This window comes from Desmodus rotundus, chromosome 9 (genome assembly GCF_022682495.2).
Source record: "Desmodus rotundus isolate HL8 chromosome 9, HLdesRot8A.1, whole genome shotgun sequence".
Classification (NCBI taxonomy): domain Eukaryota; kingdom Metazoa; phylum Chordata; class Mammalia; order Chiroptera; family Phyllostomidae; genus Desmodus; species Desmodus rotundus.
In genome coordinates, this window is record NC_071395.1 from 5,825,570 (window position 1) to 5,841,450 (window position 15,881).

The window sequence follows — 15,881 nt, forward strand, 5'->3', positions numbered from 1 at the left end:
ACTTTATAACTGATGTCTCACACCATACATTGATACATTCTAGTAAAAATCTATCAACCACAGATAGAAGACTCTCAGCATAGGGAGATAAGCAGGTAAAGGTGCTTCCTAAGGAGCTGGGTTATACTGTAGATGTTGCCGTAGAAAGAAACCAGAAAATAACATCCTCAAAATGATCATACTCTCCCATTAAATAGAATTTTACAATTTTTCAAATGATTTCACATATCATAAGAAGTGGCAAATTTTAATTTTAGAAGTAAAAACAATGTCCAAACTCTCACAGGTAGTACAGGACATATTGAGTCAGGACATATGCTAAACATAAGCTCAAGTCCAATGTTAAATAACCTAAACCACAGACGCCTAAAAGTAGGAACAAGAATAGCGATAGCAACTGCCATTTTTAGTGAGTACTTACTAAATGTGAGGCATGGTGTATAATGTACTTTCTACTTCTGTGTTTAAATATAAAATACTAAGTTACATTTAAATGCATAGCAAAAGCTATCTGTGTTGAATCCTTGATTACAATAAAGATTTCTTATCAGTTTTATAAGTTGAAATGGCCATGCTTTGCTCTCTTTAATGAGAATGTAACATTATTATTTATATGTCTATATATTAACTTTTACATTTTTTAATGTATTTTATGTATTTTATATATAAGTATGTATATGAAATAAGCTACAAGGACAGTATTACAGATTAAAGATTGACCATTTTAGTAAACTTTAAAAGAAATTCTTGCAAGATCAATATTTAAAACTAAATTTTTTCTTGGCTATTATTTGTCTTTCTTCTTTACCCTTAGTATCAGGAAAAAAACACTTGGTTTAAAATTGAAAGGAGGCAAAGCCCTCTCTAACTGAAAAGTATTATCTGCATACCAGCTGAAATGCCAGTTTATGAAAACCATCGTGAGTGCCCAAGTCAGTTCTATTTAACAGATATTGGTTGAAAGTCTGTTGTGGCAGGAAAACAGGAGCTATACAAAATGGTATCCAGCAATATCTCTCTTTAAAGACTCACACTCCAGTAAGAAGTATAGGAAACACACAAGTAGAAGGTAATGAGAATTGTCCAGGGTCAACTATTTGATTTCTTTGAGTTATTCTAAATAGAAAAGGAATTATATCTTAAATTAGCATAAAATATATTAACATTAACATTTCAGCAACAGTAATCTTCTAAAGCGTCTAATTGTCTTTAAAGAGTCAACTCAGTCAGCTGAGCAGCTTGCAACAGCCTTACTTAGTCCCTGAATTAACGCTGGAAACAAAGAGAGATGGGGGGCAGGTGGTGTCTCTTCATTCTCATGGACTTACTGAAACTCATTTAACTATACTGGCCCTTGTCATTGATAGAAAACTTTTCATTCTGGTATTTTTCATTCAATACACAAGTCTCCAAATGTGCACTCAAAGGCCAAGTTGATAAACTACACCTCTAGCTTTACGGAGAATATCTAAGAGGGAGAATCTCAGAATCCTTAGCCCACATGAATACTTTTTCCTCCTTTTCCATCCCAACCACCCACGTTCCCCCTAGCAACACACACACCACCTGAATCAGTCATTCTGACATACAATGACCTGATTGTACATTTAGTACTTTTAAGTCCAGTTTTATTTTAACCTAAACCAGAACATTGTCACTGGCAAATAGAATATAACTCATGGCAATTTACTATGAATCCTGTAACACGGCCCCATAGGCTAGAGAAGCAGGGGAAATAATATGATACAGATTTCTGCATCTCCTTTCAGCTCAGAAATCTTATCACGCAGTAATTAGAGGCATACTAGAAATCCAAATAAAGAGACCGTTTGCCGTGTAGATGTATAAACTGGATATTGACGCTGCAGAGGCCAAAACACAGTCAGAAAGATTAGCTCTGGGCTCCATCCCCGCTGAGGAAGTTCCCTGAAGGATGAAAGGGCCTTGGAACAAAGTGAGATGTTTTAGCCGACGATCAAGCCCTATTTGGTCACTTTCATCTTTGCGGTGCATGGAAAAGGAGTCCCTTTCCTGCCAGCGCTTGGCACTGTGACCAGGGAGAGACATAAAGAGAGAGGCAAGGCAAGGCCCGCACAAAAGGGGAAGTGGTTAAAGGCAGCAGCCCGTTCCAGAGAGACAAAGGTGCTGGCAGGAGATGTTAACAACGAAGATGCTTATGCCCCCATGGCAAATAGAATGGCAATGGCCTAATAATGAACCTGAAAGACACAAGTGAGGATGGCTGCATGCAAAGTGGGGGGAAACCTTCCAATTACTGCAGAGACAGCCCTATTAATCCTTAGGAACACTCCCGACAAAAAGGCTATTCAATGTTCCCTCAATGTGTTCTGTCTAATGGGAGCGGTATTATGTCTGACACGGAGGGTAATTACATCATGAGAATTTCACATACAGAGAAGCAAAGTCTTTAATTTTCTGCAGGTGTCTTGGACACATTCTGTACAATTCTTTGCCCCCCAAATGAGGTGCACATTCCTCTTCTGCAGAGCGCTTTCAGATCGGGATGGTTTGCATGTGAGGGCTGAGTAACAGTCACTTATCTCAGCCATTGGAGAGAGGAGCGCACAGCACACTCTCCCTTCGTCACAGCACGTGTCACTAACATCTTCAGCAGAGCCGAAGCAAAGGCATCTGTAATTACAGATCCAGTGTGCATGTCCACACACATATGTACAATCTTGATCTAACACTTCTCTGGGTCACGACCAGGAGCAGCAGATAAGCAGTTAGGACCCTTCCAGGCCCATCAGCCATGAGACTCCAACGAGCCCGTGGTGCCGCACTTCACTGTTCACTTCTGCCAGTTCGTGCAACTTGGAAACAATTGAGATTGTCCAGAAAAGAGGATAAATGGAAAGGACAGCATTAAAGGCTCCTTTGTTTCCTGAAATAATTATACATGTAGCACGTCTTGTTGATTTATTCTAAAGTTGAGACCCTTCAGTCAAACATAAATGGATTACATTTTTTGCTGAATTACGCAAAAACAGTTTTATTATTTTAGCATCACCTGACGGCAGAGATATGACAAAGGGAATTGTTTAATTTAACAGTTTAATAGACTACGCACCAGGGGGGAAAAAAAAAAACCTTTGAAAACTGTTTTTCAATGGTGGAGCAGTCACGCGCATAGAAATAGGCCGTGAAGTGGCAAACTTCACTCGGTTTAATGGAGAAATGGTTAAGTGTTCCTTGGAGTTGATGATTTTACTACTGAGACATACATTTGTATAGTACAAGAGAAAAAGCAATTTTAATTGGTTTCCAATAGTGAGTTAATTACATTAACAAGACCATACCACTCGGTATTCTTTATGATCCTCATGTTTTCTTAAAAAGCCACATACTTGGGTAGGGGGGGCAAGTGGCACTTAGGACATCATGGTTCACGGACCCGAGGTAGCCAGTTCCTTTTACTTATAAATCGCTTCCACCTCTAAAACGCGGTGATTTTCTACTTCAGGAGCCAGGACCACATGGGGCAATCAGATGGTTGCCCGAAGTCACCCTTCCACCAACGCAATCAGCTGCTCGGGTAAGTGGCCCAACTAACTACTGCAGTTTCTCTCTTATCCAGGCATCTTAAACATTGTGGAACATTTTGATTGTGCTTAGGTTCCAGAAAACATGATCAAGTCTAATAATAACTTTTTTTATTACAATGCAACATAAGCAAAAATGAACATCTCCTGGGGAGTTAGTTATCATTAAGGACCATTTTGAAAAGAGGATATAAAACTTCAATAAATTATTCCTAGGGAGAATTGTCTGCCTTTCCAAAGCCCAAGGCCTCCTTTCAGAGAGAGACAGCAAAGGATGCATTCATGCTCTTCTCTCTCCTCTCTGGTCCTGAACACCTGGGGACACGCAGCTGTCAGGGCCTCCGGTGAGTGCAAAGGACTCACGGGCCTCAGCCTCCGGTACTTCCAAGTTTCCTCGGGCAGGCCAGGGCAGTGCCAAGGCTTCAAGTCTGAAGCTCACTGACATCCTTTAAAACTTCTCCAACAGTCTCCTGAGGCTAAACAGACTGTAAAAATTACCTGGAAACTTCCATAACAATACAAACCTTGGTCAATCTGTAACTCAGTGAGCAGTGCAGACTTGCAAATGCCAGTTCCCCTGCATGTTCAGGGCCCTCACTATGGTCACTCTTATTACTGGATGCGAATGTCACAGGCTAAAGGGAAGAAGTGACAGGCTTCCTACTTCCACCTCTCTGTTTAGAAGACAATAGCCCCAGGGCACTGCACTTCTCCAACAAAAAGAAGAAAAGCCTGGGTTACCAGCTTATCAATGGTTCTTTATGAAACCTTTTGTACAAGTTCCAAATTTCTCTCCATGAATAAGTCGTGGCCATCAAATAATGCAATGTCATAGAATTCTTCTGTATTTTCTTAAAGAGGCATGGACTTCCAAATTAAATCAGGTTAGTAAACACTGTCTAAGATTAGTTAAGCCTAAATCTGAAAGATAATTCAGCATAAAATGTTCAAAGGAAGATAATTTTCACTAATACCCATAATGCTCACTGTTTTAGCAAAGAGCTTTTTCAAATACCCAAACCCCTAGCAACTCAGAACAGACTCAGGAAAGAACATGACTTCTTACTCAAGAATTAGTTCCAAACTAATACAGATGATGAAACAAGAAAGCATACATGGAAATAAAATGTGAAACAGATGGCAGGAAGCCTTGTGTGAGGAACTATACAGGCATAGATGACCCAGCCAGAGAAAGTTGTTCTGGTATGAACACTAGGTCCATTCAAGCGATGGTCAAGAAGAAGGATGGAGTGAAAGAGTCTGACCACTAAGTGGTCATTGCTGGGCAGAGAATATACTTGAATTGTACTTTTTGTGATGTCATTCATATGGAAGTATTCCGGTCCCTCGCAAGAAATAAAAACAGAATATGCATTATTCATTTGCATTTGCATGCAGCAATTCCCATAAAAACAAACCAAGTGGGATATGTGTTCAAAGGCAGCGTGGGTTCTGCTCTGTGACAAGGAAAGGCTTTATGGCAGAGCTGTATCATCCCTGGTTTATTACGAATAGTAGGAGAGAAGGAATGGAGGCTCAGAACGGTGTCCTGAGTACCCAGAGAACAGATTTATTAACACTCGGATTATGTTTTTATCTCTGAACTGATTTACTTTCAGTGTTTTTTGAGGTCTAATGCACTGTGAAAACTGTAGTCACTCCCTTTATTTTTGCTCGGTCTTCCTTGGGGCAGCTGTGTAGGCTTCGCATTGCAGAAGCTCTTAAAACAATAACATGGCTTAGGATCTCAAATTTCAAATTATAAAATCTCAGCAGTTTATAAAACTCAGAATTAAGGGCTAATGAAGACGGATTTATGCGATTTCTCATTTTTGTTCATGTAGCACAGTCGTGACTTTCACAACGTATGTGGGAACGGACAGCTTTAGCCACACATTTTAGACGTGTTAAGACAAAATTAAATTACATGGAAAAAAATACCCTCACAGCAACACCTAGACCGGTGTCTGACCAAACATCTGGATACTGTAGCCTAGTGAGTGGACGCGCCCACTCACCCATTACAACTGCTCACGTGTGAATTTGAAGTCTTGGAAACTTGGAACATCACAGAAGACCAATGTTACGGAAACTGGTTTTGCCATCCTAAGCCCTAAGTAGTGTATCTTAAAGCTTTAATGATTCTATAAATCTGAGCATATCAAATCTTGACTAATTATACAAAGACACTTCCCACATACCAAACACAATTCCACTGAGGAATACTACGACTAGTAAAAAGAACAGGCATTTAAAGCTTGAACTTGACGCTGTGGACCACACAAAATACTGCGGGGACTTACACAAAATGCCATTTCAGCGACTGGAAAGAGGGCTTTGGCCTGACATCATGGTGTTGTGGTGGCTTCCTTCCAACAGACCGAGGGACGGGGGGAAATCGGGAAAGTCACTACTGTACCCAGAAGCAACATATTAATGTCAAATATAAATCTGATAGGACTGCATACATTACATCAGTCATCACATTCACACCTAATTTCATTACGAAATTAAAATTGGAAACTCCTGGCCAGTACTCTGGCACACGGTTTCAGGGCACAGTCAAAGCCTCATGTCACCCCAGGCACTCCGGGCAAACTTCCAGACTGCCAACAGCACCCCTAATCTGCCCACATCGTTGCATATTTGAGCTGCAGTGCTAAGGAGTGTGGCAGCGATGGTTGCTCGCATTTGCATGTTACCTGGTAAGTGGCTTCAAAGGGCTTGTTTCTCCAGCCTTCACACAACGAATGTCTGAGATCCTCGGCCCTGCACTTGCTCTCTGAGGAGAGAACTGAACCTTGGGCTGTACTTAGATGCTCGGCCCACAGCAGTTAAGGCTGATTTGTAGCACACTTTTCTTAAAATACTTTCTCTAGCATATTAATATAAAACGTGACCCCCAAAATATTTAAAACAGTTACATTATGGATTACTGTTTGGTGGCTTAAAGGCAAGAGATTTATGATCAAGTCTTTCAACAGTTCCAGATTAAACAATATCAGATTTCATAACTGGCCTTTAGGAATTCTTTGTGCTTGGCCTTTACTCGTGGGTGCACACATGCAGCCAGCTATGTCGCCATACAACAGAAATCAGTGAGCAATACTTCGCTCTACACATAGGTACAGACCCTCAAGAAGCTTAGAGTCTTCCAAGGGAGGAAAAGAACAAGGGAATAAAAATGCAACATAGTGAGGACCGGTTTTGAGCACCACGGGGGTTTGGGAAGCTGCAAATCCCTCAGTATGCCCAGGGCTCAGGCCTAATGCACAGTGGACTATAGCCATCTACGCAGCAGCACACAGGTTAAGAGACACTGTTGAAAGCCCGATTTATAGCAAGATTTTGTAATGACACAAATCTATATAATAAATGTGGACTGTTTTTGTTTAATCTTACCATGGCATGCCATTCTGATTCTAATCTTTCTTATTGTGACAAGTGATGAAACGGGGACTCAGAGGCATTTGTCCAGCCACCTTTGTTGAGTACTAGGGCAGACAGAGTAATTGCTCCCCGAAGATACCCACATCCTGATTCCTGGGACTGGTGAACACAGCACCTTCCATGCCGATGTGATTAAAGATGTTGAGATGTGGAGGTTATCCCGGTCAGCTCAGTAAGAGGGCAGCAGGGAAGTCAGATTCAGGGAAGGGGATGTGACAACAGAAGAAGAGCTGAAAGAGCTGGAAGGAAGGTCCCCAAGGTGAGGAACTTGGCAGCCTGTGGAAGCTGGAAGAGCAAAGAAAGGGATTCTCCCCTAGAACTTCTGGAAGGAGTACAGCCTGTGAACACCTTGACCTCCAGGCTGTAAAATAATAAATGTGCCCTATTTTAAGCCATAAATGTGCCTGGCACTATTATTAGTGCTATGCATGAATGAAATCATTTCAGCCTCACTCACCGTGAGTCAGGTGCTGCTTAGGGATTTATACTGAATCATCACAACAATCCATAAAATCTAAGTATGAGCTTTATCCCCATTTTACAAATGTGGAAACCAGGGCACAAAAAGTCGAAGTAATTCACCTAAGGTCTACAGCTAGCCATTGACAAACAAGAGCCCAGGCAATCTAGGCTGTCTCCTGAAGTGAGGGTTCTTTTGTTTGTTTAGATGCTTTTTTTTTTTTGCCATGTCCACACACCTAAAAAACTATCAAAGGCAGGGTCTTAATCTGTGTCTTAATCCTAACCTAAAAAGTGGATCCTGAGAAAAAAGGTTTGGGTGTAGACCCTAAGAAGCAGGACTGGGGCACTTGGGACGTGGAGGGGGGAAGAAGGGAACGCCAGCCCAGGGAGGCCCTGTCTAGCTGGGCTCAGTGACGACAGCTGGCGCTGCATCCCGGTGGGTGCTGCCTCCCCTGAGGAGTGTGGAGAACACATCTCAGAGCTGGCTGCTCAAGGAACAGCAGAAGGAAATACGCATCCAGCAGCTCACGTTCCCCATCGATCAAAGGCTCCCCACCTCGTCACCACTTCTGACACTTTCTGAGCTGCACTTCTTCCCGCATAGTCGATGGAGTCCCACCTCTCCCATGTGGAGGCGGCTGAGAAGCTGCCTGGTGACAGGTACTCCATGCAGCCCAGGTAAGGTTCTGTCAGGTCCTACCTACCCCAGCTGGTTGCTATAGCAACGGCTGGAGTTGAAAATGCAGGCAGAAAGAATCTAACTTTGGGCATAAGAGGAAGCCTACACATCTTTTGATCCCAAATTCAAGATACTTTCTATCACGTCATCTCATATCTCGGCAGGTAATCATTTGTTTTCACACTGATAGGATCCGATGTTTTGAAAGATGAGGTTTCTGTGAGAAAAACTGGCCAATGCAATGTATTCCCATCATATAGCCCATTAGAGGTGGGTTATGCTGTTTTTTATGGATTACTTTGTCTCACTAAATGAGTGTTAAATTCCTGGAAGGTGAATATAATACTATATATCATTCTTGTTTTTTCCACAAAACTTCGATGGACTCAAAGTAGGAACACAAACACGATGTACTAATTAATGTTCATTTGAATTTCAACCTCTCAGATAGTTTTATTAATACTTAATTCTGATAAACTGCCAGATATAGGACAGGCATGGGGATATAATGTACAGCATAAGGAATATAGTCAGTAACATTGTAATAACTATGTACGGTGCCAGCTGGGTACTAGACTTACCAGGAGGATCGCTTCAGAAGGTAATCGCCATGCTGTACACAGGATGCCCATATAATATTGCATGTCACCTGCAATTGAAAAATAAAAATAATACTTTGGAATTTAAATAGCCCCACTAAGGATTTTTATAAAATACTTTCTTCATGTTCTCATGACCCTTTCAAATCTGTTGCCATTCTTTTTCTAGTTTAAATAGTTTAATGTTTTTCTTCCAAGTATAGCACATAATTTGTTCTCTATCATTAGATAGTAGAATCAGCAAACCAAGCCTGGAAACCCTAAAAAAATGTTTTCTTTCCAGATGGATAACAACCCAAACTGAACAAAATAGAGCTTCAAAAATTTATATGCATAGTTCTGTGTTGGACAAAATGCATACTACCACAGGCCCCTCAAACAACACAGCATTAGAACGTAGGATAATGCAGTCGTGATGGTCAGGTATTGATCCGAGCCCCATCATACAGGTACGATGGAAAGTAAGCAGTCGTGATGCATGATGATGTAATGTGTCTGCCGGGTTGGTGAAAGACGGCCGAGAGTTTTACACGTTAGCATCACAGGGACATGTGTCAATGTGCAGCCTTCATCCTCCTCACGTCCAAGACAGAATATTCACGTGAAAATATATCCACACTAGCATAATCAAAGAAATACAGAGATACAGAAAGTAAAGGAAACTTTGTTATAAGTATTTATATTTGCTTGAAATTTTTCAATCTCCTCCTGAAGATTACACCTATCAGAACAGTTTAGGATAAAATAAAGCAGAACAGTCCCACTGAGTATCACTGTCATTGGTGACCAAAAAATTAAAGTGAAATAATATACTGAAACCTTTACCATTTGGAAGACACTATTCTGCATAACTGGCTAAAGTTACTTTGAAAATGTATCCTTAAGTATTATTTAATTTAAGGGATGTTTTCATATAAGTAATTTTCTCTACCTTTCATTCACAAGTTATTTCTGTATATGCATTATTCTATAATCATTTAAAGATAGCGACATAAAAGAAATTTATCTTCAATTTTATTTGCATTTAATAGAAATGCTTTCTAGACTGTAAGTGCATAAAAGTTTTCAAAGTAAGGTTCATCAAGTTTTTTAAGTAATTAACACTTGTTAAGGATAAGCCACATACTCAGGATGTTGGAGGCTCTAGGATTTTGTGAGGCTCATTAATCATGATCAAGTACACCTTGGAAAAAACATTGTATGCCAATGAAAAGAACTATGCAACTATGGTAATAAATTGATGAATTCACAAGGAAATGTGGGGCCAGAGTTTTTATGGGCCCCCCAGAAAGACCTGCATACCATAAACAAATGTATATACTTGGGTTTTGGTGTTACTGCTTTTAAGATGTGGAGAAAGGACAAAAAAATCCTATCTTCCAAATAAAAAGACTAATCTATGATTCTGAATATTTAAAATCATAGGCTACTAAGCTTTTTAAGAGCAGACATGAATCTTTAAAGAAGGCCCTTGGGGGACCCAGATGTAATTGTTCAAAGGACAGACAACAGAAATTTAAAACCCACTTTCAAAATTAAGAACCCAGTCTGTAAAGAGCAATATTTTTAAAAACAAATATTTTCTCATGGTTTTATTAGAAGAAAGAAGGTTATCACATTGCAGTTGCATTACAGTTTTCTGTGAAGCAGTGTTTTCTTCATACTGATGTTACTGTTCTTCCCCACCTGTCCAGGGCCCATACTCTCCCTGTTCCCGCAGAGGGATTTCAGACAATGGCCTCTGGTTTCTGAACATGTCCATGAGCATCAGCTAGAGAGCGCAACTCGGAGGAGCTTCGGGAGCTTGGAGGAGCTGGGAACCCCAGGGACAATGGGTGGAGCATATATGTGGCACCTTACCCTGTACTGGCCCATCTCTGGCTGGTTGAAATGACAACATGTCATTAATCTTGCAGGAATGTGGTTTCTACCATTGGCATCAAATAATTCAGTGGTCTGACAGCACTTAAGGGTAGCAAGTAAAATCAGGAACTGGAGGTCTGCCGTATTGAGAGAGTAGACAAGTGGAGGAGACCCAAACCCAAAGGAACGCAAAAGGGAAACGTTCACGTAACATAAAGAGGGGGGCATCCAACATGCTGTCCAATAATTAAAATAAACAAAATATCCATTTATCATGTTACAGTGTCTGGAGTTCTTATGGAACAGTTGCTGAGTGTTCTGAGACATTTCCTTTGTTCACCCACACTAAATAATCTCAAGCCAGATGTGCGATGATCACCTCAGTTTCAGCGGAAGAAGCCTTTTCATCTCATTAACCTTCTCATTAATAAGCACAGCAGTAATGCGAGTAGCACCGTCTGCCTTAGGGAATAGAGGGATCTATCTCTTCGTTTTCAATAATTCCCTAATACATTAGGTGTTCCACTTATGACTTCTTTTCAGTTTAATACTGATATAGTTGGATCACAAACTTTTCTTCTAGAATCTACTTGAGTGTTCTTTTTCAAACATTTTTAAAAAATAATTACCTGTGTCCTCACATAGGGGGTAGGTCAAAATCCCAGATTAAGAAAAAAAGTAGGAAAAAAGGAAGAAACTAGGGACAGAGCAAAGTATGAGAGGTAAACTCTGCTTCAATGCAAAGTGATAATTTCAATTAATAAAGAGATATGAATCAAACAAAATACAGGAAAAATACTTTGTTGCTGATGTTATAAAAATTTGACATTCAGACAGTGTAAGCTCTGCAATGATGTCATCAGGGACAAACTGGTCACTGAGGAGAATGAAATCAAAGGGAATTAAAGATCTGACACTGTACCAAAAAAGGTTTTTATACCGGGAGAAAGCTTATATATGAAATTTGATAGAGGACTTCCTATTGACAGTGATCGGAAAAATTGATAAAAGATTACCAATAATGTTATAAAGATAAGAGTTTTCTTCTAAGTTGTTGTATATATAATCAACCATGCTAGAGGAAAGACTAGATAACCCTTCTATTTTCCTCTAAAAAATGAAAATAAAATTGTTTTCATTTGATTGAAGTGAATGTAAGCAAAAAATGTAAGAAAACAGTATTAAAGAGGAATGACAGGCAGTTGATAAAATGTTATATTTATGAATTTTGTGATGATTATACTGTTTGTAAGTTTTCTTCAGTTAGTAATTTTTACAATTCTTTTTATTTTAAATAATCACTTTACACTGAAATCTGTATTTGTAATTTGGTATTTTTTTTTTCCATAGAGAGTATTCCCTAAATTGTATAAGCATTAGGCTCCACAGATCCTGGAACTATCCCTATTTTGAAACTGAGCATCCATCAGCAACTTGGAAGGAACAGAAGAAGGAGTCGGCAAAGGAGGCCAGAGGTACCAGGCTTAGCCCACGGCTGATGCTGAGAATCCAGAGAGCTTCAGGGTGGCTCAGGCACTAGGAAGCCCTCCTGATTCTCAGAGAGGGCCTTAACTTGGAAAAAGAATGCAGAATTCTGTTGTGTAAAGGTGCCAACATCACCCTAGGCAAGAGATGTTTCCTTTTTAGGGTAGGAAGGTTATTTCCACCGCCCCCACCACTCGCCAATGGCCAGAGATGAGACTGCTAGTGTAGTATAAGCCCTCTTCTTATCAATGGGACTATGAGTAGTGGTTGGTGGTTGATAAGAAAAAATAAAAGGTGGTAGTGATCCATGAACATGAGATGTCCAGGGTGCGTCCTTTGATGAGTTGCTGGTTGTAGAGTTAAAGGACTTCCCTGAGTATGTGTCCCTGATTGATTTGTCACATTTTTTAAAGAAACCATTCCCATATCATTGGGTCTATAATCTTCCATCTAATTTTCTGTTGCAGACTCTTTCTACATTTCTAACCACTTACATTAGTGTTTTCTGTATGAAATATTCAATTTTAACCACTTGTGACCTATAAATATTGTCATTTCACAAGGTTCATCTATGACCTACAAAACATACTTTGCATATAATTTGATTTTTAACACCTTAATTTTTGAGTCTCTAAAACACAATCAATGTATTCTCAATAGAAAAAGTCCTCTCTTTCTGAATGTATCTTACATAGACTTAAATAATGTTTAACTAAACAAATGTACTGGCAATAACTACAATCTCCATAAACAGGTTTAGTGGAATCTGTAATCCCACCGCCAATGACGGGTCCACATGAGGGAACTAAGGTCCAGTCCCTGCGCTTTTGGTGGAGGGGGACAAGCCTCCTTTGCGACAGTGTTGCAGCCCAGTTTCTCCCTTTGATGAAACCTGCTTCCTTCCCTCACCTTCTGCAGGTGTTGATTCCAGAGCACTTCCTAATAAGCTCCCAGTAGGCTAATCTCCAGCTCAGAATCTGCTTCCCAGGAACTTAACTGTGAATGAAACAACTGACTACCATAAACAAATAACTTCAAACTTTATAGGAGCGAAGGCGCGCACTAATACCACAAAGGAGCTGGCGTGCGGGAATCATGCACGTGCGCTGGTCCGTCATCGGTATGTTTCACAGAAAACGCCGATAAGTTGGCAGGTCAGGTAAGAGATCAGTGAAGAATCCACTGCACTCTGCTGAGCTTTGTCATGATTACTTCCAGCCCCAGAGAACAGGGGACCATGGGTGACAAATTTTCTACTATAATTCCCCCTAGGTGGAAAAGGCAGGGATGAGTAGTTTTATAAGAACACAAAGGCCCAACAAGGGCATCCATTAAGGTGCCTCCCCCAGTGAATGAACCCCATCATCCAGTCAGTGCTCCAGTTTGGTACACTGAGGTGTGTCCGTTAGGTGAGCAGGAAAACCCCAAGTGGCCCAAGGACGGCCTGTCTCATTGGGATGTGACTCTCACCATCAACGGAGCAAAGAATGCTTCAAGTTTGCTACATCCGTGACCCCTTTCACTTTCAAAAGCACTTCTCTTTAGGAGCAGGAAATTGAAAAGGATAAGCCATATATGATGGTGGAAAACCACTACGATTTAAAAAGGTGAGGAAGCTCAAGACATTTATATTCAAGAGGAAATGCATGGAATTTTTATGAGTAGCCCGTTTAATTATGTATGTACTAGTTCCTCTTAATAAGAAATGTTAAGGCACAGTTTTGTTATTTCCACATAGTTCTAGGCCCCTTGTTCCTTGCTCTTTGAAGAGAGAGCAGAACAATCCCAGCAGAATATCTTGGCTGTCTACTTGAGTGGAGGGGGAACGGGGAGCAAGTCTTATGGCTGATGCCTCATCTTGTGACAGACTTTGTGGAATAAACAGATCAGTTCAATATGTATTTGACTACAGGACCAACGTTGGAAGTCACTGCCAACCGTATTCGCAAGTCAGTGTTTACTCTTTTGCCAGCAAAATGTCTCTGGAATCTATCTCCTCAGGTGCGAGTTCATCGCAATCTAAAGAGAAATCTGAATCGCTATTCTTTTGGAAGTTTAAAATAAACCCCAGGAGCCAAGTTGTATTTGCAGTGATACGTCGTATCTGCGATTATGGTGCCAACGGCAGGCCACCCCATCACTGTCTGTCTGCCAGGGCAAAGCAGGAGTCCTGGAGAAGCCAGATAGCCTGTCACTATTTAGTTGAACAAGAAAATAACTTTGCTGTGCAAGCAAAATAATAAGACTCGTAAAGGACAGTATGCATTTTGGAAGGAGATTCCCAGAGGGTCCTGCTAATGACTACTTCTAAAAACCGCCTATATCCAGGTGCCAACTGACACATCAAGCCAGTGGCGATGGCCATATCACTTGCCTCTGCACACCCGGGACCTCGTGCGCGAGCTCACAGCACGGCACCCGTCCTGCAGAGGTGGAAGGTCCGAGGGACATGCAGAGTAACACGGAAGGGGAAAAACTGCAGATTAACATTTCAGAATGTTTTTGTCTTCTTTATGTTGTACTCGTGAATGGAAAGGCCCCTCTCTTGTGCCCTGCGTACACACACACACACTCACTCACACACACACTCACGCTGATGCAATCACTACCAAACCATGACGACTGTGGTTTCTGAAAGTCAGATGTTCTCTTGACTCATGATTACTCAGACGACTAAATAAATTCAAACACTTCACCCTATAAACAAAAAAAGAAAAGCTTTTATACATGTTTCTCCAACACACCCAAGCCACGTGCACGCGCGCACTACACACAGGTCAGGTGAGAAAGTTTTCCACGGCATAGCATTTAATTTTCATGTGATTTCAGAATAAGAACAAGACTTTCTCATGCAGGAAAAGTAGGGAAGGACATTTGAAGCAGAGGGAACAGGAAAAACATGCAGAGAAATGCTAAAGAGCCACAGACGTGTAGAGAAGGACACCTCAGTGCCTCCAAAGGCCAGGGCTCTCATCCAGCGGCCAGGGGCCTGGCCCTTTGGCACCCGGAGTCCACCGCACAGGAGCCCCTGCATTCCGCATGTGCCCCTGGAAATGCCCAGGCCAGCCTGTCACCGGGACGACCTCTCATGTGAAGTACCTCAAACCTGATGTTGAACCCCCAACACACACTCTCAGATGGCAGTTTTGAAGATGAGGTAAGCAATGCACATCAAGCCTTCTAAATTAATAAGAACTACCGGCCCTAACAAAATGGAACAGCATTTCTGCATTTGTGTGTCCCAGGGAAACCCTTTGTGTCACACCTTGGCGCCTTTCTGCAACCCATTCCCTCTTGGGAGCAGTTCCCCTCCATGTGTCTACACAGACAGGCCAAATCTTCTGTGTGCCCAGCTCAGCGGGCTACCTGCTCCATAAAACCTTTCTCCGCTCCCATGACTCAATGCTCCAGCAACCCAGATGTGTCACTTTTATGTTTACGTCATTAGTAACAGTGGTTTGCAAACGCCCCCTCACCCTGGCCCTCCTTCCCTCCCAGCCCCACATGGTGAGATCTTAAAGGGCAGAGAGTGGCATGTATTCTTTTCCTGTGACTGGTACTTGGTACCACAGTACCCGAAAAGCAGAAGTTACCCAGATGTATGACAGATGAATAAATAATTTCTAGGCTTACATTAGTTGTTCTTAGCTCCTCTCATTTTGATGCAGAAAACCAGGTTTTCCACTTGCTGAGGACGGTGGCACTTGCTGACAGGCAGCACCTCACCTACTGCTCCAGCAGGGCTGACGTACGAGTGACCCAGCTGGTTCGCAGAGCCCA

General features: G+C 41.4%; 1 long non-coding RNA gene across 1 annotated transcript in view; it reads right to left on the minus strand.

Moving 5' to 3' along the window:
• LOC123480623 (uncharacterized) overlaps positions 1-15,881 on the minus strand; it is a 95,476-nt gene that overhangs the window by 26,806 nt on the left and 52,789 nt on the right. The window contains exon 2 of the long non-coding RNA XR_006656708.2: positions 8,736-8,803. This is a non-coding gene — a long non-coding RNA (uncharacterized lncRNA). The remainder of the gene's footprint in view (positions 1-8,735; positions 8,804-15,881) is intronic.